Genomic DNA, 20,938 nt, shown 5'->3' with positions numbered 1-20,938 from the left:
GGGCAAGCAAGCTCCTGCAATGCATATTCTGCCAATTCTGGCCAGGTGACTAATTTGGATGCCCAGTAATCAAATGGGAATGACGGTTGAGGGAGAACGTCGATAAGGGATGAAAAATAGTTTGTAACCATACTGGACAAATGTTGTCTCCTGTCACTTTGAATTGATGCTGCAGTACCTGTCCTGTCTGCGGTCATAGCAAAATCACTCCACAACCTGGTCAGAAAACCCCTCTGGCCAACGCCACTTCTGATTTCTGCCCCTCTAACACCTCTGGTCTGCTGGCCCCTGCAGCTCGTGTGAGAACGATCACGGGCGCTGTGTGCAGGGAATGCCAGAAGCAAACGGTCAACAAGAGTTGATTGTTTGGTTGCTAATATTATTTCCAAGTTGTCATGTGGCATTATATTTTGCAATTTGCCTTTGTAGCGAGGATCAAGGAGGCAGGCCAACCAGTAATCGTCATCGTTCATCATTTTAGTAATGCGTGTCCCTTTTGAGGATACGTAAGGCATAATCCGCCATGTGGGCCAAAGTTCCAGTTCTCAAATCTGCGGTTGTGCTTGGTTGAGGGGCAGTTTCAGGCAAATCCACGTCACTTGTGTCCCTCCAAAAACCAGAACCCGGCCTTGCCGCGCCAACAATTTCCAGTGGCCCCGGAAAAGCTTCCTCATTAAAAATATAATCATCCCATCATCCTCCTCGTCCTCCTCCTCCTCTTCGCCCGCTACCTCGTCCTGTACACTGCCCTGGCCAGACAATGGCTGACTGTCATCAAGGCTTTCCTCTTCCTCAGCTGCAGACGCCTGATCCTTTATGTGCGTCAAACTTTGCATCAGCAGACGCATTAGGGGGATGTTCATGCTTATTATGGCATTGTCTGCACTAACCAGCCGTGTGCATTCCTCAAAACACTGAAGGACATGACACATGTCTTGAATCTTCGACCACTGCACACCTGACAACTCCATGTCTGCCATCCTACTGCCTGCCTGTGTATGTGTATCCTCCCACAAAAACATAACAGCCCGCCTCTGTTCGCACAGTCTCTGAAGCATGTGCAGTGTTGAGTTCCACCTTGTTGCAACGTCTATGATTAGGCGATGCTGGGGAAGGTTCAAAGAACGCTGATAGGTCTGCATACGGCTGGAGTGTACGGGCGAACGGCGGATATGTGAGCAAAGTCCACGCACTTTGAGGAGCAGGTCGGATAACCCCGGATAACTTTTCAGGAAGCACTGCACCACCAGGTTTAAGGTGTGAGCCAGGCAAGGAATGTGTTTCAGTTGGGAAAGGGAGATGGCAGCCATGAAATTCCTTCCGTTATCACTCACTAACTTGCCTGCCTCAAGATCTACAGTGCCCAGCCACGACTGCGTTTCTTTCTGCAAGAACTCGGACAGAACTTCCGCGGTGTGTCTGTTGTCGCCCAAACACTTCATAGCCAATACAGCCTGCTGACGTTTGCCAGTAGCTGCCCCATAATGGGAGACCTGGTGTGCAACAGTGGCAGCTGCGGATGGAGTGGTTGTGCGACTGCGGTCTGTGGACGAGCTCTCGCTTCTGCAGGAGGACGAGGAGGAGGGGGTGCGAACGGCTACAGCCAACTGTTTCCTAGACCATGGGCTAGGCAGAACTGTCCCAAACTTGCTGTCCCCTGTGGACCCTGCATCCACAACATTCACCCAGTGTGCCGTGATGGACACGTAACGTCCCTGGCCATGCCTACTGGTCCATGCATCTGTTGTCAGGTGCCCCTTTGTGCTCACAGATTGCCTGAGTGCATGGACGATGCGCTCTTTAACATGCTGGTGGAGGGCTGGGATGGCTTTTCTGGAAAAAAAGTGTCAACTGGGTAGCTCGTAGCGTGGTACAGCGTAGTCCATCAGGGCTTTGAAAGCTTCGCTTTCAACTAACCGGTAGGGCATCATGTCTAATGAGATTAGTCTAGCTATGTGGGCGTTCAAACCCTGTGTACGCGGATGCGAGGCTAAGTACTTCCTTTTTCTAACCATAGTCTCATGTAGGGTGAGCTGGACTGGAGAGCTGGAGATCGTGGAACTAGCAGGGGTGCGGGTGGACATGGCAGACTGAGAGACGGTGGGAGATGGTATTGTTGCCGCCGGTGCCCTAGATGCAGTGTTTCCTACTACGAAACTGGTGATTCCCTGACCCTGACTGCTTTGGCCTGGCAAAGAAACCTGCACAGATACTGCAGGTGGTGCGGAAAATGGTGGCCCTACACTGCCGGAAGGGATGTTGCGTTAATGACTAGCTTCATTGGCCGAGGGTGCTACAACCTTAAGGGACGTTTGGTAGTTAGCCCAAGCTTGCAAATGCATGGTGGTTAAATGTCTATGCATGCAACTTGTATTGAGACTTTTCAGATTCTGCCCTCTGCTTAAGGTAGTTGAACATTTTTGACAGATGACTTTGCGCTGATCAATTGGATGTTGTTTAAAAAAATGCCAGACTGCACTCTTTCTAGCATCGGATACCTTTTCAGGCATTGCAGACTGAGCTTTAACCGGATGGCCACGCTGTCCTCCAACAGGTTTTGGCTTTGCCACGCATTTTGGGCAAGATACGGGCCCGGCAGATGGAACCTGTTGCGATGTTGATGCCTGCTGCGGCCCCTCCTCCTCCGCTTCAGAACTGCTGCCGCCTGCACCCTGTTCCCCCAATGGCTGCCAATCGGGGTCAAGAACTCGGTCATCTATTACCTCTTCTTGTAGCTCGTGTGCAACTTCGTCTGTGTCACCGTTTCGGTCGGTGGTATAGCGTTCGTGATGGGGCAACATAGTCTCATCAGGGTCTGATTCTTGATCATTACCCTGCGAGGGCAATGTTGTGGTCTGAGTCAAAGGACCAGCATAGTAGTCTGGCTGTGGCTGTGCATCAGTGCACTCCATGTCAGATTCAACTTGTAATGGGCATGGACTGTTAACTGCTTCACTTTCTAAGCCAGGGACGGTATGTGTAAAGAGCTCCATGGAGTAACCCGTTGTGTCGCCTGCTGCATTCTTCTCTGTTGTTTGCTGAAGAGGACAAGGAAGCGACTTGTCCCTGACCGTGAACATCCACTAACGACGCGCTGCTTTGACATTTACCAGTTTCACGAGAGGAGGCAAAAGAGCTAGAGGCTGAGTCAGCAAGATAAGCCAAAACTTGCTCTTGCTGCTCCGGCTTTAAAAGCGGTTTTCCTACTCCCAGAAAAGGGAGCATTCGAGGCCTTGTGTAGCCAGACGACGAACCTGGCTCCACAGCTCCAGACTTAGGTGCAATATTTTTTTTCTCACGACCACCTGATGCTCCACCACTACCACTACCCTCATTACCAGCTGACAATGAACGCCCACGGCCACGACCTCTTCCACCAGACTTCCTCATTGTTTTAAAAACGTAACCAAACTAACGGTATTTGTTGCTGTCACACAACTTACACGGTGAGCTATAACTTCAGTATGATTTAGCTACCCCTTTACAGGTGGGTGAGACCACAACGAAAATCAGGCACAATGTTACACACTCTGTTTTTGGTGGCACCAAATGAGAGAGATGCCACACACGCAGGACTGTCACTGAAGCACAAATGTAAATATTAATCTCCCACTTTTTTTTTTATTTTTTTTTATTTTTTTCAGGGAGACTTTAGAAACAAAATAAAATAAAATGATTTTTTCAGGAAGAATTTAGAAACCAAATAACATAAAATGATTTTTCCAATGACAATTTAGAAACCAAATAAAAAAAAAAAAAAAAAAAAAAAGGCTTTCTATGCCCCACTGAGTGAAAGATGACGCACACAGGAGTCAGGAGTGGCACACAAGCCCAGAGGCCAATATTGTTCTCCCAATGATTGATGTAGTGATTTTTTCAGGTAGATTTTGGAACCCAAATCAAGCTAAAAAAATAATAGGCTTTCTATGGCCCACAATTGGAGAGAGAGAGAGAGATGGCACACCCAGGAGTCAAGACTGGCACACAAGCAGAAACGGCAATATTAATCTCCCACTGATTTGATTTTTTTTTTTTTTCAGGGAGACTTTAGAAAAAAAAAATAATAAAAAAAAATGATTTTTTCAGGAAGAATTTAGAAACCAAATAAAATAAAATGATTTTTTCAGGGAGAATTTAGAAAACAAATAAAACAAAAAATAGGCTTTCTATGGCCCACTGAGTGAGAGATGACGCACACAGGAGTCAGGAGTGGCACACAAGCCCAGAGGCCAATATTTATCTCCCACTGATTGATTTTGTGATTTTTTCAGGTAGATTTTGGAACCCAAATCAAGCTAAAAAAATAATAGGCTTTCTATGGCCCACAATTGGAGAGAGAGAGAGAGAGATGGCACACCCAGGAGTCAAGACTGGCACACAAGCAGAAAGGGCAATATTAATCTCCCAATGATTTGTTTTTTTCAGGGAGACTTTAGAAAAAAAAAATAATTAAAAAAAAATGATTTTTTCAGGAAGAATTTAGAAACCAAATAAAATAAAATGATTTTTTCAGGGAGAATTTAGAAAACAAATAAAACAAAAAATAGGCTATCTATGGCCCACTGACTGAGAGATGGCACACACAGGAGTCAGGAGTGGCACACAAGCCCTGAGGCCAATATTTTTCTCCCACTGATTGATGTAGTGATTTTTTCAGGTAGATTTTAGAACCCAAATCAAGCAAAAAAATAAATAGGCTTTCTATAGCCCACTGAGTGAGAGATGGCACAGACAGGGATGTCACTCTAGCAGAAATGCCAATCTTAATCTCCCACAAAAAAAAAAAAAAAAGGAACTGTCCTTCAATTACTATCTCCCTGCAGTAATCTCAGCCAGGTATGGCAGGCAGCAATAAGGAGTGGACTGATGCACAAATTAAATAAAAAGTGTGGACAAACAAACAAGATAGCTGTGCAGAAAGGAAGGAACAAGAGGATTTGTGCTTTGAAAAAAGCAGTTGGTTTGCACAGCGGCGTACACACAGCAATGCAGCTATCAGGGAGCCTTCTAGGGCAGCCCAATGAGCTACAGCGCTGAGGAAAAAAAAAAAAAATGTAGCTTCCACTGTCCCTGCACACCGAAGGTGGTGTTGGACAGTGCAAATCGCTACAGCACAAGCGGTTTGGTGGTTAATGGACTCTGCCTAACGCTATCCCTGCTTCTGACGAAGCGGCAGCAACCTCTCCCTAAGCTCAGATCAGCAGCAGTAACATGGCGGTCGGCGGGAACGCCCCTTTATAGCCCCTGTGATGCCGCAGACAGCAAGCCAATCACTGCAATGCCCTTCTCTAAGATGGTGGGGACCAGGACCTATGTCATCACGCTGCCCACACTCTGCGTTTACCTTCATTGGCTGAGAAATGGCGCTTTTCGCGTCATTGAAACGCGACTTTGGCGCGAAAGTCGCGTACCGCATGGCCGACCCCGCACAGGGGTCGGATCGGGTTTCATGAAACCCGACTTTGTCAAAAGTCGGCGACTTTTGAAAATGAACGACCCGTTTCGCTCAACCCTACTGCTTACATTTTACCAGGTGCAATGCTTAAAAATGTGAAGACTACTCAGACTGGAGCTTTGAGACAAAGATAAATGTGTTTGGAAACTGGTGGCTTCAAAACTGTATGGAGTTGCAAAAGTGAGGAAAAATGCATAATGCCTATAGTGAAACATGATGGTGGCAGTGTCCTTCTGTGGCACTGCATGGGTGCTCCGGGTGTCGGGGAGCTACATTTAATTGATATCATGAATTCACAAATGTACTGCTCTATATTGAAGGAGAAAATGCTACCATCACGCCATTCTTTTGCTAGACATGCACAATTCCATTATCCATTACAATAATACAAAACACAGATCTAAGGCCACTGTCGTATTTCTGAAGAACAAAATAGAATGCTGATTAAATGGCCCCTGCGCACTGAAATCTACTGTAGTTGGTAAAAAACTCAAATTGTGATTAAAGAAAAACCACAAAGTAGATTTCTTCACCAAACATGTCAATTTAATCTGTGTCACAGTGCCATGACAGCCATGTCTTTCCTCTACATTACAAAATCGTGCTGACTGGTTCTCTTTAAAGGGGTTGTCTGGTCTTAAACTACACTGTGTTCTAAATTATTATGCACAAAGAGTTTAGGAGTGATAAGGTTAGAATTTTTTTGTTTGTCATTTAAACTCATTGATGGTGATGTGTGTCAGGGCTCTTTAGATCACTGAAAGCAATTGCAGATACCTGTGCAAATTAGTTTGGCAGGTGTGCCAAATAAAGGCAAGACTACTTAAGAAGGCTGTTCCACATTATTAAGCAGCCTACATTTTTGGCCAAAATGGGAAAGAAAAAGAATGTGTCAGCTGCTGAGAAGCAACAAATTGTGGAGTATTTAGGTCAAGGCATGACTACAATCAACATTGCCAAGACATTTCATCGTGATCATCGCACAATCAAGAAGTATGTAGCTGATTCCCAGCACACACGTGTGCGTGCTGATAAGGAAAAATTGAGGACTCTTTCCAACCGGCAATTGCGTAAGGTTAAAAGAGCAGCTGCAAAAATGCCTTGTCATAGCAGCAGACAAGTTTTTGAAGCTGCTGGTGCCTCCAACGTCCCCAGAACACAAGATGCAGGGTCCTTCAGAGGTTGGCAGCTGTGCGTAAGCCATCCTGTCGACCACCTCTATCCACTGCACACAAGCAGAAACGGATCCAGTGGGCCAAATGATACATGAAGACTGACTTCCAAACTGTTTTGTTCACCGATGAGTGCCGTGCAACGCTCGATGGTCCAGATGGATGGAGTGGAGGATGGCTGGTTGATGGACACCCCATGAAAACACGGCTAAGGCGCCAACAAGGAGGAAGTGGAGTAATGTTTTGGGCTGGAATCATGGGGAGAGAGATTGTCGGCCCCTTTATGATCCCTGAAGGGGTAAAGATGAACTCCATAATCTATGTGGAGTTTCTAAAACAACACTTCCTGCCATGGTTCAAGAGGAAGAACCGTGCTTTCCGCAGCAAGGTCATTTTCATGCATGATAATGCACCATCTCATGCTGCAAAAAACACATCTGCATCTCTGGCTGCTATGGGCATAAAAGAGGACAAACTTACGGTGTGTCCACCATCTTCCCTCTTCCCCTGACCTCAACCCCATTCAGAACCTCTGGAGTGTCTATGATGGCGGGAGGCAGTTCACATCTAAGCAACAGCTCTGGGAGGGTATTCTGTCCACATGCAAAACAATTGAAGCAGAAACCATCCAAAAACTGACAAATTCAATGGACGAGAGAGTTCAGAAGCTTCTTTCGAACAAGGGGTCCTATGTGCAAATGTAACATCACCTAAAATAAAGTTTTCACTTGAAAACAGTTTGATTTCATTTTGTAATAAGCTGATAATGCTTATAACTTCACAACTGACCATTTTTTTGTTCAAAATTAAAAAAAAGGATGAAAACTCTGCTGTGCATAATAATTTGTAACATGCATTTTGAGTGTTTATTTTTTTTTAAAAGATACTGTTTTCATAGGCAGTTTCTTCCAAAACATTGCAATTATACTAGAATAGTAGATGACTGGAAAATAACAATGACTGCAATTCAGATAGGTAATTTAGAGAAAATATGAGGAAATATTATTTGCATAATAATTTGGAACACAGTGTACAAGTTCTTTAAATGACACACTGGAATCGGGGTCTCTGCCCCTACATTGTGCTGCTCTCAGATTAAGTGATTAGGATACATTCCCTTTTAAAGGGAATATGTCACCCCAAAAATCGTAGGCGCCGGGCCTCTCTGACCTTTCCCGGCGCCTGCGCACTGCAGTACTTTGCTCTGCCATCAGCAGGGCAGACAAAGTACACCTGCACCGGAGTCGCAGCAGGAAGACAAGAAGAGGACGTCATTGTATGAAGATAGGAGTAGCCGGACTCGGACCGCGACGCCCATCGGACCCGGACCGCAGCGGGACCTCCCCTGGGTGAGTATAATAAAACCTGTTTTTCTTGCCTCTCAGGTTACATCAGGGGCTTATCTACAGCATTTCAGAATGCTGTAGATAAGCCCCTGATGCCCGTGGCCTTAGCTCATATACGATTTTTGGGGTGACAGATTCCCTTTAATTACACAAGGAAATTATATAACGCATGAAGAGTGCTGTATATACTGTCAGCAGTGTTTGAAACTTTTGCTTCCAGCCTCTGCAAAAACCCAGAATCTAATACAATTTCTTTACCTGTATAAAGAGCCTGCTATCTCTGCGCTGCACAGCGGTTATGTTTGTGCCGCTATTGATATAACAAATCTATCAGTCTTTGATCTCCCTACTTCCAACATCTACTTTGACCTTTAAATTACTCTTCTGAGCATTCTCATGATTAACCTTTGTGAAATATACCAGCCATGAGATTAGGATTTTCATTTTTTTTTTTTTTTCCAAGTGAATGAAAAATACAGAAATAAAGCTGTCTTGTCTGGATTTAACCAACTTTGTAGTACAAATGATTCATGTTCAGGTGAACAGGGAAAATATATTAAAGTCTATTGTATTATGGGAGCTGAACGTTATATATTTTACCATGGTTTTGTTTTTTCTTCTAATTGCCTTTTATAGCATATTCTGCCAATATGATAAATGCTAAAAAGACAATTTTGGTCAGAACACCTCTATTAGGCTGAGTTCATAAAGTACTTTTCTTTTTTACAAATATATAAGATGATGGGTACTGCTTACTATGATGCTGTACTAATATTATATAGACTGCCCCATATTTGTGGGAGCCAGAACCGTTGCAGGCCACTGAACAATGAAATATACTCATATTCTCAGTATTTGGTCAAATACTGAACCTGTGAGTGTGACCTAAAGGTGAAAAAACACAACCAATTGTTAATTTTAAGAAAAACATACTTAAAAACTTTGAGTAAATATGCACATGATATTCTTCAGTATATTAAGACTTATAAATGTAGTGACCATAGAAGCATCCATTCCTGAAGACTTGTTGAGATTCTCAACAGCTTATATTTAGCAGAAAAACTTTTTTTTTCTCTCATATGGCCATACGGTGTAGAGGTGGACACCCTCACTTCTAGAGATTTCAGTAGTGTATCAACCATAACATCTTGTGGTAGAGAGTTCATAGTCTCGCTGCTCTTACAGTAAGGAATCTGCATCTGTGGTTATGATTAAACCTTCTTTCCTCTAGACGTAGAGGATGCCCCCCTGTCCCCGTCGCAGGCCTAGGTGTAAACAGATAACTCTCCACTTTCCCCTTAGTAAAAAGAAGATGATAAAAGCTTCTATTTTAGATCTCATCACTTTTGTATCTAATCAAGGTTTTGTCTTTTCAAAAACAAAAATTGGGCAACAGGACAGATTAGAAGAGGAAAAAACAGAGCACTTCACTGTAATGCCAGTGTTCAGCAGAGATTGGGACTAGTTACCCCCCATCTCGCGTATCCCCCCTACCTGATCTATTATGGTAAACGGCATCACGCTGTCTCCCGCACCTGAAATCCGCTGCCTTGGGGTAACTCGACTCTGCCCTGTCCTTTATACCGCACATCCAAATTCTTGCCACCTCCTGTCGCCTCCAACTCAAAAATGTTGCCAGAATCCATCCCTTCCTCAGCCCACAATCTACCAAAACTCTTGTGCATGCCCTCATCATCTCCCACCTCGATTACTGCAACACCCTCCTCTGTGGCCTTCCCGCTAACTCTCTTGCACCACTCCAGTCTGTCCTCAACTCTGCTGCCCGGCTAATCCACCTCTCTCCTCGCTACTCCCCTGCTTCTCCCCTCTGCAAATCCCTCCACTGGCTCCCAATTCCCCAACGAATCTAGTTCAAACTACTAACACTGATCTACAAAGCCATCCACAACCTGTCCCCTCCCTATATCTCTGAACTAATCTCCCAACATCTTCCCTCACATAATCTCCGATCCTCCTAAGACCTCCTACTCTCTTCCACACTTATTCGTTCCTCACACAACCGCCTCCAAGATTTCTCCCGAATATCCGCCATCCTCTGGAATTCCACGCCTCAACACATCCGATTATGCACCACCCTCGGATCCTTCAGACGGAACCTGAAAGCCCATCTCTTCAAGAAAGCCTACAGCCTACAATAACCATTCTGCTGCCTCACCACCACCTGAGCTGCCGCACCCCCGATCTTCTGTCTCTTCCCCATTATCCCACAGAATGTGAGTCCGGAAGGACAGAGTCTTCTCCCCTCTGTAGCAGTCTGTCATTGTAAATTTGTTTACTGTAAACGATATCTATAACTCTGTATGAAACCCCTTTCTCATGCACAGCACCATGGAATTAATGGTGCTATATAAATAAATAATAATAATAGTTACCAAGAGAAAACAGAAGCATACAAGTGATCAGAGGTCATAGAGTGAGTTCATAACAAATGAAAGTGCAGTGTTGGCCGCCCAGTCTACCTTAAAGCAACCCAAAGTGTGGCAGATGCCTTTATTTCTCCCAAGAATGAGAATAGAGGCTGGACAGATCAAGTGGCGAACATGAAAGGCAGCAGAGCCAATAGAGACAAGTGATTGCCAGAGCCCCGCCAACTCTAGTAAGCATCCAGTGCTTTTTTTATTGCCTTCAGCTCGAACAGAGACATTTCAAATTGTTGGATGAATGATCTGTAGTAAAATCAATCTGCAAGCCTAGAAAGGTCCATCAGGGTCTTCTCTGCAGTTATTTTGTAAGTATCAAGCCATCAGGTTGCTTGTCTTCTTCTTCTCCTTGTTCCTTCTTCAGACCATGATGTCCTTCTCCTGTGATTGCTCTTCTCGTGTGATGTGTCCAAAGTAGGGATGTCATAGCTTGGTGATCATTGCTTAGAGTTACATGTCTAGCTTGATTTGTTCTAAAATTGATTTGTTTGTTCTTCTTTCCATCCATGGTATTGGTAACATCTTTCTTCAGCACCATATTTCGACAGCGTCGATTCTTCTTCCGACCTGTTTCTTTATCATCCAGGGTTTGAATCCATATATTCCAACTAAAAAAACAAACTATGTACACGGGACAGTGGCTCAGTGGTTAGCACTGCAGTAATGATGAGCAAATATACTCGTTACTCGAGATTTCCCACGCATGCTCTGGTGTCCTTTGAGAATATTTTAGCGCTCGGAGATTTTGTTTTCATCGCTGCAGCTGAATGATTTACATCTGTTAGCCAGCATAAGTACATGTGGGGGTTGCCTGGTTGCTAGGGAATCCCCACATGTAATCGAGCTGGCTAAGAGATGTAAATCATTCAGCTGAGGTGAGGAAAACTAAACCTCCGAGCACTAAAAAATACTTGGAGGTCACCCGAGCGTGCTCAGGAAATCTCGAGTAACGAGTATATTCGCAGCGCTGAGGTCCTGTGTTCAAATGCCACTAAGGACAACATCTGCAAGGAGTTTGTATGTTCTCCCCGTGATTGCGTGGGTTTCCTCCATGTTCTCCGGTTTCCTCCCACATTCCAAAGACATACTGATAGGGAATTTAGATTGTGAGCCCCATCAGGGACAGTGGCAATAATGTCTGTAAAGCGCTGTGGAATTAATTGTGCTTTATAAATGAGTGAAATAAATAAAATAAATACAAGCCTTTTCTTCATCGCAAGCGAAATGTTCCACAATTTAAGACTTTGTCCAATCACTGGACAAGGCATCTAGTGTACTGACTCACACATTGGGAGTAAGGCCACATGCACACGTTGAAGATTTGGTCAGTTTTTTACCTCAGTATCTGTAAGCCAAAACCAGGAGTGGGTGATAAATACAGAAGTGGTGACGTGTTTCTATTATACTTTTCCTCTTGACTGTTCCACTCCTGGTTTTGGCTTATAGACACTGAGGTAAAAAACTGACCAAACACTGTACCTGTGAATATGGCTTAAGTAAGTCAAAATCAGAATAGAGAAAAAGCTACAATTGAAAGATGTATACCTATTCCTTGTGACTGAGGCGTACGGCTACTGAACTGTGTTGTTCTCATAAGTTATAAGAAGCTTTGCCAGGGACTGTTGAAAAGCCATTCAAGTTGAGCCAGGCTGCTTTACTACTGTGTAAAGACTGTTGCTACTTGTTAGGTGTTGCACAATGGGAAGTGTATTCAGATTGACTCCTGATTTATAACTTGTCTACATTCGTAGTAATATTAGTAATGCAAGTGTTCCAATGTTTGCACATCGCCAGTCGTCATCCTATGGCACCACCTCCATATCACAGGAACCTTCGTTCACACAGTAACAAGCTGTAGTTTCTTGCTTTTTTTCCTTTTCTTTGTTCTTTTTGCAGGGAGAAACCATTACTTTTAAGCTACCAATTGTCAGTTAGTGCATTATAAAGTAGGCGTTTTACTATCCACCTAATGGCACCTTCGCAGCAAAATAAATGAATGACAGCGCTGCAGTTAACATTTCGAAAGCTATAAAGCTGATGTCCAATTACCAGCAAAGATTTGTGATATTATTGCATAAAGATTCAACAAGGGGATAATATGCGAGAATATATCTCACAGGAATAGGCTGAAATATTCATCAAGAGTGACTAACGAAAGGACGTACTGCCTTATTAATGCATTCTAACGTCTTTTATTTATTTCCTTTTCTATTAAGGTGATTGCCTTTGTGATGATTAAGAAATTATATTCATCTATTGAAAATTCGAGAACAAAGTGTTCCATTTCTCCACTGACCTTTATTGAGAGCCTATAAGTCAGCAATTCACCAAAAGGTATGTAGGCAGCACATAAACTTGTGGTTATTTTTTATATGACAAATGTTCTGGTTTTTTTTGTGAGCACATTAAAGCAACTTATTTCAATATATCTTTTCAAAGCGAATTACTTGCCTATAAGTGAAGCTTGCCTGCTATTTATTTCCCTTACATACTTAAAGGGAGTCTGTCAGTAGGATCAACCTTCTTAAGCCAACTACATGGGCATGCAGGTCATAGAAAGCACAATAAAATGATACCTTGATTTCTGCGATCTGCTGCCTTATTCCAGAGAAATCCATGTTTTTCCTGTATGTAAATGAGCTGTTCCAAACTATGGGGAGGATGTTGCCGGGGAGATAACTCCGCCTGTAGAGTTTATTTTAAATAAAAGGAGGAGTTACCAGTGTGAGACAAGTAACTAACACAGAACAGGAGAAATGAACTTTGTTTTCTTGCAAACGCATTTTTTTTGCAGATTTCTGAGCTCTGCTGTATTGCAACAATATTACAACCCTGTCTGCCTGTGAGATGGAAGCTGGAACTGAGAGAAACCTGCCAATGTGTCAGTTCTAATCACACACAGCTCTGCAGTGAGATCAGGAGAGCAGAGATCGGCCATTACACATCACACTGGGAATGCCCCCTTCATATAAAATAAGCTCAGGAGGCAGAGTTAGGCTACTTTCACACTAGCGTCGGATTCGTCCCGTTGCATTGCGTCGGGCCGAGATTCCGACGCTAGCGTTTGCTGCACCGCACAACGGGTGCAGCGGATGCATTTCTCCGGCGCATCCGCTGCCCCATTGTGAGGTGCGGGGAGGTGGGGGCGGAGTTCCGGCCGCGCATGCGCAGTCGGAAAAAGTGGTTCGTCGGCAGCACAAAACGTTACATTTAACGTTTTTTGCTCCCGGCGGTCCGCCACAACACAGCGCAACCGTCGCACGACGGTTGCCACGTGTGCCAATACGTCGCAATGCGTCGGTAATGTTACTCTATGGGGCAAAAACGCATCCTGCAAACAACTTTGCAGGATGCGTTTTTTCCCCTAAACGATGCATTGCAACGTATTCAAAACAACGCCAGTGTGAAAGTAGCCTATTCTTCCAGGCAGCATCCTCCCCATAGCCTGGAAGAGGTCATTTACATGAAGCGATAAAAGATTATTTATCAACAAGAAGGCATCTGAGAACAGATATACAGGTCTCACTTTTCTCAGCAGTCTATATATGTGGTGACAGATTTCCTTTAAGGCCACCATAGACATTGGATGACTACGCAGTATTGGTTAGATCAATTGATAGTCTAATGTGTATGGTGTCCTCGTGACTTTCCCTGGACAGATGCTGTCAGGGAATAGAAGAAACCGGACTGCTGTATTTCCAACGGCCATTCTTTTTTTTTAACAGGAGATAACCCAACAACTCTGTAATTGAAAATGGGAATATTTGGTGTTCCTGAGTATGGGATATAGTTGTTGGCCAAACCATCTAATGTGAATGGTGGCCTTAACTGTTGAGCTGCTTTTTAGCTCAGATCCTATATGACAACAGTCTAAGACACAGCTCCTGTCTCATGATTTTTTCAGGCTGCTGCTCTCTGCCTACTACTTGGCTGATGTGTATGGGCATGCTAACTAAGAAATCGGTGCATTATCAGTTATATGTCATTGCAACTAGGGTGAAATGATTATAAAATAGATATCACAAAGCTACCATTGAAAACTAAGATTATCAGGTAATTGACTCACTTAAACTGTGATTATTGAGTCTCAGAAAAAATGGTAGGGTGGCATTCCTGGAGTATGTCTTTAACCCCGTAAAGGGAATTTGTCACCAGGCTTTTGATACTGCATTTGAGAGCAGTATGATATATAGGCAGAGAACCTGATTCCAGGGATGTATCACTTACAGGGCTGCTTGTTTTGATAAAATCCCTGTTCAGTTCTCTGAATGCTGATCTCTGTATAATTCTACTCACACCACTGATTGGAAGCTTTCTATGTACACTGTGCATAGGCAGAAACCTTCCAATCAGTGATGGTGGTGGGGTTATACAAAGGAATGCTTGGCAGCAAAGTTACTCATCCTATGGTGATGATGTCCTACTGATAAATATGTGATTTATGACTACAACAGGAAATCCAGTGACACATCGCAGGCAGGCAGAGATATACTGTACCTAGGTTTCGTGGCACCCGGGGCAAGAATTCCGTTTGGTGCCCCCTCCCCAAACACATAGGCGATTTGCACACTTAATTTATTTATTATGCTTATATAATATATATTTACTTATATAGTGCTGTCTTATTCCGCAGCGCTTTACAGACATCGCTGTCCTCAATGGGGCTCACAATATAGATTCCCTATCTGTATGTATTTGGAGAGTGAGTGGAAACCGGAGAACCCAGATTAAACCCACACAAACACGGAGAGAACATACAAAACTCCTTGCAGATATTGTCCTTGGTGAGATTTGAACCTATGACCCCAGCACTGCAGTGCTAACCACTGAGCCACCGTGCTGCCCTAACTTATGGTCACATGCCGATGAGCTCCTCTTCCTAATTCTCTCAATGGTCAGTGGAAAACTGAAAGAAGCAGGAAGAGAAGCTCGTTGTCACATGACCATAAGCACGGAAATCGCATATGAGTGAAATGAAACCAGCGTGCAGAGCTAAATCCTGACAGTGCACACGATGCAGATTTAGTGCAGAACTGCAGCAGATTTTTCTGCAGCAGAAACGCTGCAGATCTGCACTGTGATGTACAGTACAATGTAAATCAATGTGAAAAAAAAGCTGTGCACATGGTACAGTAAAATCTGCGCAGAAACGCTGCAGATTTCAAAGAAGTCATGTCACTACTTTTGTTCAGATCTGCAGCATTTCTGCACCTCTCCATTATAAAAATCCACAGTGGTAAAATCTGCACAAAAACGCACAAAAAACGCACAAAAAAACGCAGAAAAAACGCACCTGCTGATTCTGCCAGGAGATGCAGATTTAGTGCAGAAAATTCTGCACCACATTTCCTACGTGTGCACATAGCCTTAGAGTGGCTGCAGGCTTCTGAATTCTTACAACGCATGCACTGCACACTTTTAGGATTCTCCCTTGCCGATGGCAAGTGTGGACGGTCATGTCAGCACACGTATGTGATTTGAATAGTTCTGGCCACATTCCAACTAAACTTGTCCGGCCTCACTCAATTGATTTTCATTAAGTAAGGCTATGCATGTCTTGTCAGCACGTGACCGCATGTATGTAAATCGCCGGCACAAAAAAATCCTGACAGTGTCCAGTGTGCAGTGTGAGAATTCAGAAGTCTGCAGTCACATAGAATGACTGCGGACTCATCACAAACCTGGACATCCCCTTTAACCCCTTCATGACCCTGCCTATTTTGACCTTAAAGACCTTGCCGTTTTTTGCAATTCTGACCAGTGTCCCTTTATGAGGTAATAACTCAGGAACGCTTCAACGGATCCTAGCGGTTCTGAGATTGTTTTTTCGTGACATATTGGGCTTCATGTTAGTGGTAAATTTAGGTCAATAAATTCTGCGTTTATTTGTGATAAAAATGGAAATTTGGCGAAAATTTTGAAAATTTCGCAATTTTCACATTTTGAATTTTTATTCTGTTAAACCAGAGAGTTATGTGACACAAAATAGTTAATAAATAACATTTCCCACATGTATACTTTACATCAGCACAATTTTGGAAACAAAATTTTTTTTTTGCTAGGACGTTATAAGGGTTAAAATTTGACCAGCGATTTCTAATTTTTACAACGAAATTTACAAAACCATTTTTTTTAGGGACCACCTCACATTTGAAGTCAGTTTGAGGGGTCTATATGGCTGAAAATACCCAAAAGTGACACCATTCTAAAAAATGCACCCCTCAAGGTACTCAAAACCACATTCAAGAAGTTTATTAACCTTTCAGGTACTTCACAGCAGCAGAAGCAACATGGAAAGAAAAAATGAACATTTAACTTTTTAGTCACAAAAATTATCTTTTAGCAACAATTTTTTTATTTTCCCAATAGTAAAAGGAGAAACTGAACCACGAAAGTTGTTGTCCAATTTGTCCTGAGTACACTGATACCTCATATGTTGGGGTAAACCACTGTTTGGGCGCACGGCAGGGCTTGGAAGGGAAGGAGCGCCATTTGACTTTTTGAATGAAAAATTGGCTCCACTCTTTAGCGGACACCATGTCACGTTTGGAGAGCCCCCATGTGCCTAAAAATTGGAGCTCCCCCACAAGTGACCCCATTTTGGAAACTAGACGCCCCAAGGAACTTATCTAGATGCATAGTGAGCACTTTGAACCCCCAGGTGCTTCACAAATTGATCCGTAAAAATGAAAAAGTACTTTTTTTTCACAAAAAAATTCTTTTAGCCTCAATTTTTTCATTTTCACATGGGCAGCAGGATAAAATGGATCCTAAAATTTGTTGGGCAATTTCTCCTGAGTACACTAATACCTCACATGTGGGGGTAAACCACTGTTTGGGCACATACTAAGGCTCGGAAGGGAAGGAGCGCCATTTGACTTTTTGAATGAAAAACTCTCTCCATCGTTAGCGGACACCATGTCGCGTTTGGAGAGCCCCTGTGTGCCTAAACATTGGAGCTCCCCCACAAGTGACCCCATTTTGGAAACTAGACCCCCCAAGGAACTTATCTAGATGCCTAGTGAGCACTTTAAACCCCCAGGTGCTTCACAAATTGATCTCTAAAAATGAAAAAGTACTTTTTTTCACAAAAAAATTCTTTTCGCCTCAATTTTTTCATTTTCACATGGGCAATAGGATAAAATGGATCATAAAGTTTGTTGGGTAATTTCTCCCGAGTACGCCGATACCTCATATGTGGGGGTAAACCACTGTTTGGGCACACGGCAGGGCTCGGAAGGGAAGGCGCGCCATTTGACTTTTTGAATGGAAAATTAGCTCCAATTGTTAGCGGACACCATGTCGCGTTTGGAGAGCCCCTGTGTGCCTAAACATTGGAGCTCCCCCACAAGTGACCCCATTTTGGAAACTAGACCCCCCAAGGAACTTATCTAGATGCATATTGAGCACTTTAAGCCCCCAGGTGCTTCACAGAAGTTTATAACGCAGAGCCATGAAAATAAAAAATAATTTTTCTTTCCTCAAAAATGATTTTTTAGCCTGGAATTTCCTATTTTGCCAAGGGTAATAGGAGAAATTGGACCCCAAACGTTCTTGTCCAGTTTGTCCTGAGTATGCTGATACCCCATATGTGGGAGTAAACCACTGTTTGGGCGCACGGCAGGGCTCGGAAGGGAAGGCACGCCATTTGGCTTTTTAAATGGAAAATTAGCTCCAATCATTAGCGGACACCATGTCACGTTTGGAGAGCCCCTGTATGCCTAAACATTGGAGATCCCCCACAAATGACCCCATTTTGGAAACTAGACCCCCAAAGGAACTAATCTAGATGTGTGGTGAGGACTTTGAACCCCCAAGTGCTTCACAGAAGTTTATAACGCAGAGCCATGAAAAAAAAAAAAATATTTTCTCAAAAATGATCTTTTAGCCTGCAATTTTTTATTTTCCCAAGGGTTACAGGAGAAATTGGACCCCAAAAGTTGTTGTCCAGTTTCTCCTGAGTACGCTGATACCCCATGTGTGGGGGTAAACCACTGTTTGGGCACACGTCGGTGCTCAGAAGGGAAGTAGTGACTTTTGAAATGCAGACTTTGATGGAATGGTCTGCGGGCGTCACGTTGCGTTTGCAGAGCCCCTGGTGTGCCTAAACAGTAGAAACCCCCCACAAATGACCCCATTTTAGAAACTAGACCCCCCAAGGAACTTATCTAGATATGTGGTGAGCACTTTGAACCCCCAAGTGCTTTACAGACGTTTACAACGCAGAGCCGTGAAAATAAAAAATCATTTTTCTTTCCTCAAAAATGATGTTTTAGCAAGCATTTTTTTATTTTCACAAGGGTAACAGGAGAAATTGGACCCCAGTAATTGTTGCACAGTTTATCCTGAGTATGCTGGTACCCCATATGTGGGGGTAAACCACTGTTTGGGCACACGTCGGGGCTCGGAATTGAGGGAGCACCATTTGACTTTTTGAATACAAGATTGGCTGGAATCAATGGTGGCGCCATGTTGCGTTTGGAGACCCCTGATGTGCCTAAACAGTGGAAACCCCTCAATTCTACCTCAACACTAACCCCCCCACACCCCCTACCCCTAATCCCAACTGTAGCCATAACCCTAATCACAACCCTAACCCTAACCCTAATTCCAACCATAACCCTAAGGCTATGTGCCCACGTTGCGGATCCGTGTGAGATTTTTCAGCATCATTTTTGAAAAATCCGCGGGTAAAAGGCACTGCGTTTTACCTGCGGATTTTCTGCGGATTTCCAGTGTTTTTTGTGCGGATTTCATCTGCGGATTCCGCACGGTATTTTCCGCACCATGGGCACAGCGGATTTGGTTTTCCATAGGTTTACTTGGTACTGTAAACCTGATGGAACACTGCTGCGAATCCGCAGCGGCCAATCCGCTGCGGATCCGCAGCCAAATCCGCACCATGTGCACATAGCCTAATTCTAAAGGTATGTGCACACGCTGCGGAAAACGCTGAGGATCCGCAGCAGTTTCCCATGAGTTTACAGTTCAATGTAAACCTATGGGAAACAAAAATCGCTGTACACATGCTGCAGAAAAACTGCACGGAAACGCAGCGGTTTACATTCCGCAGCATGTCTCTTCTTTCTGCGGATTCCGCTTCGGTTTTACAACTGCTCCAATAGAAAACCGCAGTTGTAAAACCGCAGTGAAATGCGCAGAAAAAACATGGTAAATCCGCCATAAATCCGCAGCGGTTTAGCACTGCGGATTTATCAAATCCGCAGCGGAAAAATCCGCAGAGGACCAGAATACGTGTGCACATACCAAAACCCTAACCCTAGCCCTAACCCTAGCTCTAACCCTAACCCTAGCCCTAACCCTACCCCTAACCCTAGCCCTTACCCTAGCCCTAGCCCTAACCCTAGCCCTAGCCCTAACCCTAGCCCTAACCCTAGCCCTAACCCTACCCCTATTCTAACATTAGTGGGGAAAAAAAAATTCTTTATTTTTTTATTGTCCCTACCTATGGGGGTGACAAGGGGGGGGGGTCATTTATCATTTTTTTATTTTGATCACTGGGATAGATTATATCTCAGTGATCAAAATGCACTTTGAACGAATCTGCCGTCCGGCAGATTCGGCGGGCGCACTGCGCATGCGCCCGCCATTTTGGAAGATGGCGGCGCCCAGGGAGAAGACGGACGGACCCCGGCAGGATCGGTAAGTATGATAGGGTGGGGGGGAGCACGGGGGGGGGGGGGATCGGAGCATGGGGGGTGGGTCGGAACGCGGGAGGGGTGGAACGGAGCACGGGGGGGTGGAACGGAGCACGGGGGGGTGGAACGGAGCACGGGGGGTGGAACGGAGCACGGGGGGGTGGATCGGAGTGCAGAGGGGGTGATTGGAGCACGGGGGGTGATTGGAGCACGGGGGTGAGCGGACAAGAGCACGGGGGGGAGCGGAGCACAGGACGGAGGGGAGAGGGGCAGTGTACCGGACAGATCGGAGGGCTGGGGGGGGCGATCGGTGGGGTGGGGTGGGGGCACATTAGTATTTCCAGCCATGGCCGATGATATTGCAGCATCGGCCATGGCTGGATTGTAATATTTCACCCGTTATAATAGGTGAAATATTACAAATCGCTCTGATTGGCAGTTTCACTTTCAACAGCCAATCAGAGCGATCGTAGCCACGGGGGGGTGAAGCCACCCCCCCCCCCCCCCGGGCTAAACTACCACTCCCCCTGTCCCTGCAGATCGGGTGAAATGGGAGTTAACCCTTTCAACCGATCTGCAGGGACGCGATCTTTCCATGAAGCCACCCAGGCGTCATGGGTCGGATTGGCACCGACTTTCATGACGCCTACGTGGCATCATGGGTCGGGAAGGGGTTAATGTTCCTAACATAAATAAAATATGAGAATCAGTATCACAAAAAAAGATTTACATCCAGGTACCTTTTTAGATGAATTACTCCACGGACAACCTCTCTTTCTTTTTAGCTTCATTTTGTCCAGACTCCAAGATGACTCTTCTCTCCCACAGCTTGTCTCAGCAGACTTCCATCTTTTCCAGTCTTGTG

General features: G+C 44.4%; 1 protein-coding gene across 1 annotated transcript in view; it reads left to right on the top strand.

Annotated features, from left to right (window-relative positions):
- TMEM150C (transmembrane protein 150C) overlaps window positions 1–20,938 on the top strand; it is a 334,089-nt gene that overhangs the window by 166,140 nt on the left and 147,011 nt on the right. Inside the window, exon 2 of the mRNA XM_069742934.1 lies at window positions 12,631–12,748. The gene's annotated coding sequence lies outside the window, so the exon portion shown is untranslated. The remainder of the gene's footprint in view (window positions 1–12,630; window positions 12,749–20,938) is intronic.

Source organism: Ranitomeya imitator, chromosome 1 (genome assembly GCF_032444005.1).
Source record: "Ranitomeya imitator isolate aRanImi1 chromosome 1, aRanImi1.pri, whole genome shotgun sequence".
NCBI lineage: Eukaryota > Metazoa > Chordata > Amphibia > Anura > Dendrobatidae > Ranitomeya > Ranitomeya imitator.
The sequence above is the reverse complement of the archived record's forward strand: the minus strand, read 5'-3'. Positions and strand labels throughout refer to the sequence as shown.